Source organism: Zea mays, chromosome 5, assembly GCF_902167145.1.
Source record: "Zea mays cultivar B73 chromosome 5, Zm-B73-REFERENCE-NAM-5.0, whole genome shotgun sequence".
NCBI classification, from domain to species: domain Eukaryota; kingdom Viridiplantae; phylum Streptophyta; class Magnoliopsida; order Poales; family Poaceae; genus Zea; species Zea mays.
In genome coordinates, this window is record NC_050100.1 from 144,449,169 (window position 1) to 144,461,543 (window position 12,375).

General features: G+C 44.7%; 1 long non-coding RNA gene across 1 annotated transcript; it reads left to right on the top strand.

The window, feature by feature from the left end:
- The first annotated feature begins 9,276 nt into the window (after nucleotides 1–9,276).
- On the top strand, nucleotides 9,277–11,430 carry LOC103626981 (uncharacterized). Its single transcript, XR_553291.3, has 2 exons — nucleotides 9,277–9,780; nucleotides 11,194–11,430. It is a non-coding gene; the product is annotated as an uncharacterized lncRNA (long non-coding RNA).
- The last annotated feature ends 945 nt before the right edge of the window (nucleotides 11,431–12,375 follow it).

Genomic DNA, 12,375 nt, shown 5'->3' on the forward strand with positions numbered 1-12,375 from the left:
GCAAGAGCATGTAATGTGGTGGTAGTAGTAAGTGTAGGAGATGAGGTTACTCTGGTGGGGGGAGTGGAGGGCAAGTGAAGAGAATAGAGGGGGCCGGAGCTGTCACAGCGAGCGAGCACAACATGTGTGGGAAGGTGGCGTATGGTGAGACCCCAGGGGTCAAACTCCATAGAGCAGTGGTTGTCACTAGTGAAGCAACAAACCGAGGGGAGGGGATGAGTCAGACCGGGAGCAACAAGGACGTCGTTAAGGCAAAATGGTCCTGGAAGAACTGATGCACCTACTGAGGTGACTGGGAGAGTGGAACCGTTGCCTACAACGATGGAGGAAGGATGTGAGGGGTGTGGTGGATGGGAGTGGAATAACGAACTAGTTGTGGGAGTAGTGTGGAAGGAGGCCCCGGAGTCGACCACCCAATCAGTGGGAGAGGGAGACAGTGGGGAGGCCATAGGGTGCGCGGAGAGAGCTAGAGGAGGAGCTCTGACGTGGTTACTAGGAGGGGAGGGAGACAACGGGGGCTTGATTGCCAGGGAGGCGATCACTGTACGAGGGAAGACAAGGGGTCTGGGCATGTGACGGCCGGGCTTGGGGTGGATTTCAACACAGTCACGAAGGACAGGGATCATGGTGCGATCGAAGGCCACGAAGGTGCCCTGGACAAGCTAACCATCGTGGAAGAGGACACGCACGGTGAGCCCGTCGAAAGGGGGTGAAGCCATGAGAGAGCGGAGAAGTTGTCAGAGACAAGCAGCTGGCACGACGCTTGGGGAAGGCGGAGGACATGCTCGAAGAGGCCCTTGTCACAGGGGAGCGCGAGGCAGATCTCGTAGAGTGCCGCGGGCCAGGCGGGCGCTGAGGACTGCGAGGTTGTGATCTGCGGCAAGGAGGCGACGCTGGTCGAGAAGGAGGAAGAGGAGACAGAGAAAATGATCTGGGATGACAACAGCGCGGCGACGGAAACCGACGGCACCTCGTCGAACACGCCAAACACGCCGAAAGCGTGAGGCGGAGCGAGTCAGACCTAGGCGTTCGTGGAAGCAGCTGGCGTCCTGTTGCACAAGCGCAGTGGTCACAATCTAGTGAAGGCGAGCTCGAGGATCTCAGGCGTGTACTGGGGCTTGTGCTCGCGTGCGGCCTGGCGAGATCGGACGACACGACTGCGGAGCACAAGGCGGAGCTCAGAGCAGGGCGCAGTCGTTGGAGCTAGGCACCAAGAGAAGATCCAGCGCAGGGGCATCCATGGAGGGAGCTCCGTTCGGCCACCATGGGAGAAGACCAGGGGCTCAGGCTGCCGAGAGCCAGTAGGCCAAGAAGAGAGGAACGACGGCCTAGAGGAGAGGCAGTGCGCGCGTGGGAGGGAGAGGGAGCTACGCACCATGGAGGCCGACGGCCATGGCCAGGAAGGGCACGATGGCTGGTGGGGCAGGAGAGGCGGACGACGGCACGGAGGCGTGGTGGAGGTGGACGGTGGCGCAGGGGCACGGCCCAAGAGGCGGTTGAGAGGGGAGGGAGTAGAGGAGGGTGGCGGCGGCTGCGCCTGGAGGAGGGGAGGGGCGCGCGGTCAGAGGTGGCGGCGCCGGCGACCGGAGGTGGCGGTGCAGGGAGTGGCGGCTGGTCGCCAGGGAGAAGAGGAAAAAAATACACTGGCTCTAGTACCATGTTGAACAGTGAAAACCCTAAACCTAAAATGGGTTGGATGATGTATTAATAGACTTGAGTAAATTGGGCCAGGCCCATTACAAAGAGGTGAGATAGTAATTACACGGGGAAAACCCAAACCCTAAATGGATATTCTAACAGTTGCATCAATTTTCAAGAAGTTCGCCAAGAAGGCACAAAATGAATTTGAATGCATAATCAAGAAAATCAGGAGTGACAATGGGAAAGAGTTCAACAACACCAACATACATGAATATTGTGATAAAATTGGGATCAAACATGATGTATTTGCAACATATACACCTCAACAAAATGAAGTTGTAGAAAGGAAGAATAGAACCTTGATCACTCTTGCAAGGACAATGATAGATGAGCATAACATACTGGAGAGGTTTTGGGCCAAAGCTCTCAATACTGCAGGTTATGCATCAAACAGGCTGTTTTCTTACCGGCTACTTGAGAAGAGTCCAGATGAACTGCTAAATGGGAAAAGGCCAGATGTCTCATTCTTCTGGGTGTTTGGATGCAAATACTACATCTACAAGAAACACCATCACCTGGGGAAGTTTTAAAGAAGATGTGACATTGGTTTCTTACTTGGTTATTCATCAAAATCTAAAGCATATCGAGTATTCAACCATGCCATTGGCCTAGTGGAGGAAACATATGATGTGGAGTTTGATGAGACTAACGGCTCGCAAGTAACACTTGAAAATTTTGATGGTGTAGGTGATGAACTACTCAGGGAGGCTATGAAAAATATGCCAATTGGAGCCATCAAGCCAAAGGAAGATGAAGATGAGGTGCAAGTCATCGATAGGGCTTCTTCATCAAATGTACCACAAGATGATGAGAAAGATGAGAGACATGCAAATGAAGACATATTTTGTCTCTCATGAACAACAATGGTACAAGCCAAAGATGTTGATGCCCCACAACCTCCTCTCCAAGTGATTGACAAAAGGAATTCATCTCTACTACAATCACATCCACAAGATCTCATCATTGGGAGTCCTTGAAAAGGGGTTATGACTCGTTCAAAAATATTTGCTTCATTTGTTGAACATCACTCCTTTGTTTCTTGTGTTGAGCCTACTTCTATAGATGAGACACTACAGGATCCAGATTGGGTGAACACCATGCATGAAGGACTAAACAACTTCACCCAGAATCAAGTTTGGACCCTTGAAGAGCCTCCACAAAATGCAAGAGTCGTTGGAACAAACTGGGTGTTTAGAAACAAGCAAGATGATCAAGGAGTAATTGTGCAGAACAAGGCAAGGCTAGTTGCAAAGGGGTTCTCTCAATTTGAAGGATTGGATTTTGGAGAGACCTTTTGCACAGGTTGCTCGACTTGAAGCCATCTGTATCCTTCTTGCATATGCATCCAACAATAACATTAAACTATATCAAATGGATGTAAAAGTGCATTTTTAAATGGCTTCATTAATTAACTTGTATATGTTGAGCAACCCCTGATTTTGAAGACCCTAGATATCCTAATCATGTTTACATGTTGTCCAAGACGCTGTATGGACTAAACCAAGCTCCAAGAGCTTGGTATGAGCGTCTTCACGACTTCCTCATTGAGAAGGGCTTCAAGATCAAAGCCGTCGACACCACAATATTCATCAACAAGCATAATAGTGATATTTTCATTTGTCAAGTTTATGTTGATGCTATAATCTTTTGCTCGACAAATGGTTGTCGTTGCAAGGAATTTGGTGAGATAATGTCGAAGAAGTTCGAGATGTTAATGATTGGTGAGCTCACATTCTTTCTTGGCTTTCAAGTCAAGCAAATGAAAGAAGGGAACTTCCTCTCTCAAGATAAGTATACCAAAGATTTTTTTGAAAAGATTCAAAATGGAGGATTGCAAGCCAACCAAGACACCAATGCCTACTAATGGACATCTCGACCTAGACGAGGGAGGTAAACCGATTGATCAAACTCTCTACTGTTCTATGATTGGTAGTTTATTATACCTTACCGCATCTGGGCCTGACATCATGTTTAGTGTATGTATGTGTGCTCGCTTTCAAGGAAATCCTAAGGAAGCTCATCTTAGTGCTGTTAAAAGAATCCTTAGGTACCTAAAGCACACTCCAAACATTGGCCTTTAGTATCCTAAAGGACCTAATTTTGATTTAGTTGGCTATTCCGATTCAGATTATGTCGGATGCAAAGTTGATAGGAAAAGTACATCCTAAGGGTGCCATTTGCTTGGAAGCTCACTAGTTTCATGGACTTCAAAAAGCAAAATAGCGTTGCCTTATCAACCGCCAAAGCGGAATACATTGTCGTGGGTGCTTGTTGCGCACAAATTCTTAGGTATAGTTCTAGAAAAGGTACCTTTGTTGTGTGATAATGAGAGTGATGTTAAAATTGCTAATAATCATGTCCAACACTCTCGCACCAAGCACATTGACATTCGTCATCATTTCCTTGGAGATCATATTGCTAAGGTAGATATTTCACTAGAAGGAGTGAGTACGGATGATCAACTAGTGGATATTTTCACAAAACCATTAGATGAATCCAACTTTTGCAAGTTGAGGAATGAGCTAAATATTCTTGATCTCAGTAATTTCACATGAATCCAATATGGTGGTGTCATGCTTGCATTGCATATTTAATTTTATGTATTGCATCTAGGACTTGTCTAACCTAGTTAAGATAAACGTCCGAAAAGTGCGTGGAAAAGCTTAACTCGGGTTCAAACTTGACAAGTTCTAGCTTTTCTCGTGCTCAAATGTTCTTTATTATTCAAATATTGATTCTTGAGATAAGCACTTCTTACTGCATTTAGGGGGAGTGTTCACAACTCAATTCATATTTGAAACCCCTAGTGTAACTCTCAAATGCAAACTCTCACCATTTGCCTATTTTTCTAGAAACTACATAGCCTATGGCAAAATATTTTGAAAGCTATGAGAGAATATGTGAGGGTGCCAATATTTGTCCCCAACATGTGTTCTTTTGTGTGCTTATAAGTTGGTATTTGGTTTGGCGCAAAAATTCTTAGAAAAATTTCAAAATTCCCTTAGTTTGGGCTCACCGGACAGTCCAGTGTGCACCAGACACTGCACTGTTCACTGTCCGCTGCTCCAGCTTGGCCTCGGCTTGCTCTACCTCTATGCAGACTATCCGGTGTGCACCAGGCAGTGTATTGTACACTGTCCGGTGTGCCCATAACCGCGAATTCAAACATCTTCTCTCGTCCAGGCCCGCACGTCAGTCACTTAGATTCTTTTATTTGGCCACAACTATGCTCTTCTCTTCCTCCAGTCCAGACCACGTGATTCTCTCTGTCTAGTTCAGCCAGCGCCACCACCTTGCTCATTATCCTTCTACACCGCCATGCCTGTGCTTCGCTGTAGGGCTCCCCTCGTCGTCGGTGTCCAGCTCCCCGTCGTTTGTGCTCAGATCCTCCCCTCTCCTCTCTGGTGAGCAGATCTCACCTCTTCTTCCTCCCTTGCTGTGTTTTAGCTGGTTCTAGTTTCCACACCTTTGCCAAAACCTGTAAAAACTATGATTCCAGTGGTGTGTTCAATGCTTTTCGCTACTCTAGTGTGCTTGGTGAAGTCTCTCTACAAGTGTCTCACCCTTACGAGGTTCTTCCATTCCAAAATCACTTGTTCTCCAACTTTGCTCATCTATGCCCACCACCTACTCGGTGAAATGCCATAACCACTTATTTAACCTCAAAAAGCTCCAAATTTTACCCATGTATTCCCCAAGCACCTAATACTCCCCCTACTCCATATTCTCTCTAGTCCAAGTCAAAAAAGTCACCACATCTCTATTTGTTGCTTATTCGCATGAGTTACGTACATGTCTTCCATATAACCTCACATGCCTCTAAATCCAACTAAAATTCATGTCACATGTCTCTCTTATGACTCATTTGACCTTCATAATATTAAAGTGACTGACCCCTTATTTAAACCTCTGTAGCACTGTCATAAGCCAAAACCTCAAATCCATAATTCCATACCAATTCATGTGCCAAAGCCCCTTGTTCCAAAACTCCTTATATCCTCTCTTGTGTATTTGTGCTTTAGTTCACATTTCATATGCTTATGATTATGTGACTAACATGTGCTCACCTCTTATGTCATTTCAGTGTGACTGTGTGCCCGCTCGCGTGACTCCTCCCTTGCTTGGTTTTTCTTGAGAGACGTGCCCCAGGTAGCAAATCTTTTCTCACTCTCTTCTCATCTACTGCTTTGTTGCTCTCGCTTATCTACTCTCATTCTCATGCAGCGTGTCAGTGATCAGTGGTCAGTTTCTACTGTCAGGATGGCGAGGACCAAGAATCACCCCAGCAGGAGGAAGCGATGATCAGGATCCCCATCGCCCATTCAGACAGGACAGAGCAAGGAGGTCGACTTTGAGTAGTAGGGAGGGAAAAAGAAAAGGAAGTTGGATAGAGCTACTAGAGCAGCAGTAGCAACAACAACAATTGAGAGAGTAGAGCAGGGAGAGTAGATGAGGATTGGATTAGATCAGATAACCTTCCATGTCCGCCGCGTCTCATCTCGGGCACGCTCCACTCCAGCTAGGTTTGACCCCTATGCTCTAGCCACTACTACCACTTCACCTTTGTCACACCCGGATTTAAAGGCAAATTCAGGTGCGACTCAAATATGTGCTAGGATCAAGTCTCACACATATGATGACTCATGGTACATAAATTGAAAGAGAAATAGGATTTAACCTTTTCTCACAATTAATTTTGGTGGTTGAATGCCCAACACAAATATATGGACTAACTAGTTTGCTCTAGAATACATGTTCTACAGGTGCACAAAGGTTCAACTCAAACCAATAAATATTCAAGTTAGGGATCAAATACAAAGGAGAAAAAGAAACCAGAGTGTGCTGAGGAACGGTGCACCGGACTGTCTGGTGTGCCACCGGATAGTGTCCGGTGTGCCAGGACCGAATAGCTCAGACTAGCCACTCTCGGGTTTCTCTAGACGCCCTCCGCTATAATTCACCGGACTGTCCGATGTGCCACCAGACTATCCAGGGCGCCAGCGGAGCAACGGCTAACTCGCGCAACGGTCGACTGCAAAAGCCGCTGACTCAGATGAACAGTGAAGAATAGTGCGCGCAGAGTCAGAGGCGCACCGGACTGTGAACAGAACCTGTCCGGTGGCACACCAAACTGTCCGGTGCCGCATGAGGACAAGCTCTCCAACGGTCGATTAAGTCAGAACTCTAACGGTTGGGCGACATGGCGGCTCACCGGACAGTGTCCGGTGGCGCACCGGACTGTCCGGTGCACCCACCGACAACAGCCTTCCCCAACGGCTTGTTGATGGATGAGGGCTATAAATACCCTCCAACCACCACAACTCCAAGCATCCAAGATTTCTGAAGTTCCCATTCAATACAAGAGCTAGTGCATTCACTGCTAGACACAAATCAAAAGATCGAAGCCTCTCCAAGTCCCAAATTCATTCCAACCACCTAGTAACTTGAGAAAGTGTTTGTTCGTGTTCTTTGTGCTCTTGTTGCTTGGATCGCTTTCTTCCTTCCTCATTCTTATTCCCAAGAGACTTGTAATCAAAGCGAGAGACACCAAGTGTGTGGTGGTCCTTGCGGGGTCTAAGTGGCCCATTTGATTAAGGAGAAAGCGAGAGACACCAAGTGTGTATCGGAGCCCGGTGCTTCATTAGAGTCTAACAACTCGAAGTGATGTCAGGAGATCACGCCAAGAGGGAGATCGTGACCGGTGACAAGCCCGCAAGCTCGGGGAGAACTCTCTCAAGAGAGTCCGACAACAAGCACAAGGAGGAATCCTCTTCCTCCATCAAGTCCCATCGGAGAGGCGACAAGAAGATGAAGAAAGTGGTCTACTACGAGACCGACTCTTCGTCGCCCTCCATGTCTTCAAGCTCCGACTCATCCATCGCTTCTAAGCGCCATGAGCGCAAGAAGTATAGTAAGATGTCACTTCGTTATCCCCATATTTTAAAGCGCGCTCATTTACTTTCCGTTCCCTTAGGCAAACCACCATATTTTGATGGTGAAGATTATTGTATGTGGAGTGATAAAATGAGGCATCATCTAACCTCACTCCACGCAAGCATTTGGGATATTGTTGAGTTTGGAGCGCAGGTACCTAAGGAGGGGGACGAAGGCTATGACTCGGACGAGGTCGCCCAAATTAGGCACTTTAACTCCCAAGCCACAACTATACTCCTCGCCTCCTTGTGTCGAGAGGAGTATAACAACGTGCAAGGGTTAAAGAGCGCCAAAGAAATTTGGGACGTACTCAAGACCACGCACGAAGGGGACGAGGTGACCAAGATCACCAAGCGCGAGACGATCGATGGGGAGCTCGGTCGGTTCGTCCTCAACAAAGGAGAGGAGCCGCAAGCCATGTACAACTGGCTCAAAATATGGTCAACCAAGTGCGCAACCTCGGGAGCACCAAATGGTATGACCATGAAATGGTCAAGGTTATTCTAAGATCCCTTGTTTTTCGCAATCCTACTCAAGTACAATTAATTCGTGAGGATCCTAGATACAAATTAATGTCTCCCGAGGAAGTGAAAGGCAAGTTTGTGAGCTTTGAGCTAATGATCAAAGACTCCAAACACATCGTCAACTTGGAGCAAGGCGCCACCTCCACACCCGAGGTGCAACCCATCGCATTCAAAGCGACGAAAGAGAAGAAAGAGGAGTCTACATCAAGTAGGCTTCCCATCGACGCCTCCAAGCTTGACAACGAGGAAATGGCGCTCATCATCAAGAGTTTCTGCCAAATCCTCAAGCATAGGAGGGGGAAGGACTACAAACCCCGCTCCAAAAGGGTGTGCTAAAAATGTGGTAAGCCCGGTCATTTCATTGCTAAATGTCCGATGTCTAGTGAAAGTGACAGGGATGACGACAAGAAGGGGAAGAAGAAGGAAAAGAAGAGGTACTACAAGAAGAAGGGCGGCGATGCCCACGTGTGTCGGGAATGGGACTTCGACGAGAGCTCCACCGACACTACTACATATATGACTATTTGAGACACACAATTTAAGACGGATATAAGTATATTTTATAAAAGTGTCTTATATCATACGGTGTTAAGCAAGATAAGACAGTTTTTTGAAAATCCGTCTCAAATAGAAAAGTTTTTTGAGACAGTTATGTCATAACAAATGTCTTATATTGATTTAAGATATATTTTTATTGTAAACCGTCTCAAATAAGGATAGTATTTGAGTCATCACTACTTTAACAACTGTCTTTGATGGTAGTGAGTATTCTAGACACTTCTATGTATGAAACCATCTCAAATAAGGATACTATTAGAGTCGTCTAAACTATAAAAATTGTCGTAGATGTGAGTGAGTATACTTGTAACACCCCAGGTATTTATCGTCTGCTCGACCACGAGTGCGGACGTTAACACGTGATAGCTGTGAATGTAAAGGTCACTAAATTTTAATCATCCTCGTCTATCATGATTTTGATATCGTGCTTGTCTCCATCTGTCTAAATGTTCCTAATTTATTCTGTAAAAATTCAGACTTTAGTAATTTTTGGAACCTCGAATCCAATATCGTTTGTTCCCCTTCGTTCATGAGCCACTCCCCCTAAACGAACCAGCGTAGTCATTCGGGTGTACCAAACGAGACGTCGGCCCATTAGCGTGCGCGAATAAGAGCTGTAAACAGGCCCGGAAGAATATTGCTCCCCTTCGTTCACCTCGCGTACGCGACAACTAGGCTGACCGCCGCCGCCCTACGCTCAACTGCCCACCTGCCCTGGTCTTCGACTCTTCGTCGTGCGCTTTGCCGGCGGCGAGCACCCATCACACCAGGTATGTCCGCCAGGTATGTCCGCCCCTGCTCCTTCCTTCATGGTCTGCAAAATTGAGCACCTGAACCCTAACTTAATATATCTGTATTCGGATCTGATATAGTGTACTTATAAGGATGTGTTTTGTTTGGCTTTTGCTCGCTAAAACACAAAAGTCAAACCAAAGGTGAACCAGGAAGCGGCTTTTTCGAAAAGCCGGCTTTCCCACATTGCAAAAATTAAAATCATCATTAGACAACTGCAGAAGCTCGTGGTAAACTACTGCGACTGGGGAGGGAGCAGCAGGGGCATCAGGTATGATGATATAGTTTGGTTCCTCTCTTCGGTAGTGGTACCATTAGACCATAGTTTTTCGGTATGATTTCCTTGGTTCTGTTGCGAAAAGCCGAAAATTAGTTGAGATCCTGCTGGTACATGTTCTTCAATAGTCGGATGGTTGGTCGACTCTTCCCAGCCATGGATTTGTCGTTGCAGATGAGTGCAGTGTATGTCGTTACAATTTGGAAGTTGGAACTGAAGACAACTATGCTATTGCCTCTAGCTTCTCTAGGGCATTCCTGCATGGAAATTTCATTTCTACTAGACAGAAATGTGTTATGGGACTAGCGGGTACTGATGTCTGGGAAGCCCATTTAGTCGTTAGTTCAATTACATGCTATTTATTGCAACAATAGAATCAGGCACTTTATGCCCATGTTTTCTGTAAACGTGTTATATAGAAAAGTTATAGATAACTCCTTTATCTTGCTGGTGCTAAAATTTCATGACCATAGGTCTAGTAGTTTAAAAGATATGATTCTCTTAAGTTCAGTTTCAGAATCTATCCAAATTCTGTACAGGTTTCGAAAATTGGATTGTTTGGCTAAGTTAAATTGAGAATCAGTCATTAGTAATTATAGGAGAATTGTATTACTTTCCTTAAGCTTTCCAAAAAATTTTGGGTCACCCTTTTTGGTGATCTATAAATTAAGTTACAACTGTTTGAGTTAGGATTTCTGAATCTGTCCCAATTTGGACAGCATAGCCTTTCTCATGTTTTCTGACCTTGATATATATTAAATTAACCTGGGATGTTCATAAATGAATTGTAGATAATTCTATTAGCTTTCTAAAAAGTCTAGGATCACCTGATTTGGATGACTGAAACTCCAGTTATGAATTTTTGAAGTAAGTAGTCGAATTATGTCCAAATCTGGACATAATTTACGTTTAGCATTGTTTGACCATCCTAAGTGTCAAGTATCACTGTGATGATAATACAAAAGTTGTAGAGGACTTTATAAGCTTTCCAAAAAGTCTTAGTTTACTATTTTTGGATGAAGATTGTGTAAGTTATGAATAAAACAACTAGCTACTGTTCTGCTGTCCAAAATCAGCAAGGATTAAAATGATTACTTGCAGTTTCTTTTGTAAGGATACCTATATTTGGTTAGTTCTTGATTGGTTGATTGGTAGTCTTGTGGTTTTAAGTGTTACGTAAGTACCTTGTAATTTTGTAATAAACTTTAGGTTATAAATGCCTGTGTTTCATAAAAGTTGAGTATGATTAACTCCAAGTGTGTGATTGTTATGGGGTCAAAGTTAGCTAGTGTTTGCTCATAGGAATAGTGATGCTTTGCCTGAAGTGTTTTGTCCTCTTCAGTTAGTTTATCTATTTGGTGTTATTTATGTTTGTTCTCATTCATATGCATGATGCATATCATATAGGTACGCTAATTATCGAGATGCGATGGCCAGGGTCTAGGTTGACCCCTAGTGGTGCAAAGGATGGCCTACTTCGAGAGGCGATGTCGGCGGACCAATCTAGAAGATTGATGATCTCTACATAAACACAAGATTACATTGATTCAACTCTGATCTGGTGTATGAAATATTGATTGATACTCATTTATATTATTTTTTTATTATATTATTATTAAATATATATGTCTGTGTATTTCTCTTTCAAATTATTATAATGTGGAATCTCAAAAATGAATATAAATTGAAGAATATATAGTAATTTAAGTCAATTTGTTTAAATCTTATTAAGACGGTTCCAAAAATGTCCAATATCGGTCTTCTAAATAAGACGATTTCCAAAATGTCCAATATATGTCACCTAAATAAGACGGTTTTCATATCGCAAGTGTTTATTATTATAGAATATTTTAGACAGATTACTAAATAAATTGTGACTTAAAATGTTCGTATACTCGACGGTTGTTTAGAAAAAGTGTCTTAAATAAAACATAATTCAAGACAGGTTATTGGACAAAATGACTTAAACAAATACCTTTTTTAGACAGTTATAAACTAAAAAACGTCTTATATAATATCATTTTAAGACGGTTTGCAACCGTCTTAAATGTGGGACATCTTTTGCGACTCCATCAAATTTGGACACTTGAGAAACGTCTTAATAAGTGAAAATTAACCGTCTCATATAACATGATCTGTAGTAGTGCGACTCCTCCTTCGACGAGGACGCCGCCAACATCGCCGTCAACAAGGGCCTCCTCTTCCCAAATGTCGGCCACAAATGTTTCATGGCTAAGGTCGGCAAAAAGAAAAAGGTACAATCTAGAACCATCCCCAAGCATAGTTCTTAAGGCGGTAAGGCGAGACAAGGCGTTGGGCCACCGCCTGGACGCCTAGGCGACGCCTAGGCGCTTACTAAGGCGAGCAAGGAGACGCCTTACCAATTAAAGAAAAGACAGAACAACAATATATATGAAGAAGAAAAAGAAAAAGGGAGAATGAAAAAAGAAGAAACGGGTAGAAGAGATGGCCCAGCCCACCAGGCAGGCAGCCCATTTATCCTACGGTTAGGATTGCTCCCATCTCACTATCGCCGCTCGTCCACAACCATGCATCGCTGCTCCTTCTCCCCCAAGCTCGGCGGCGCTC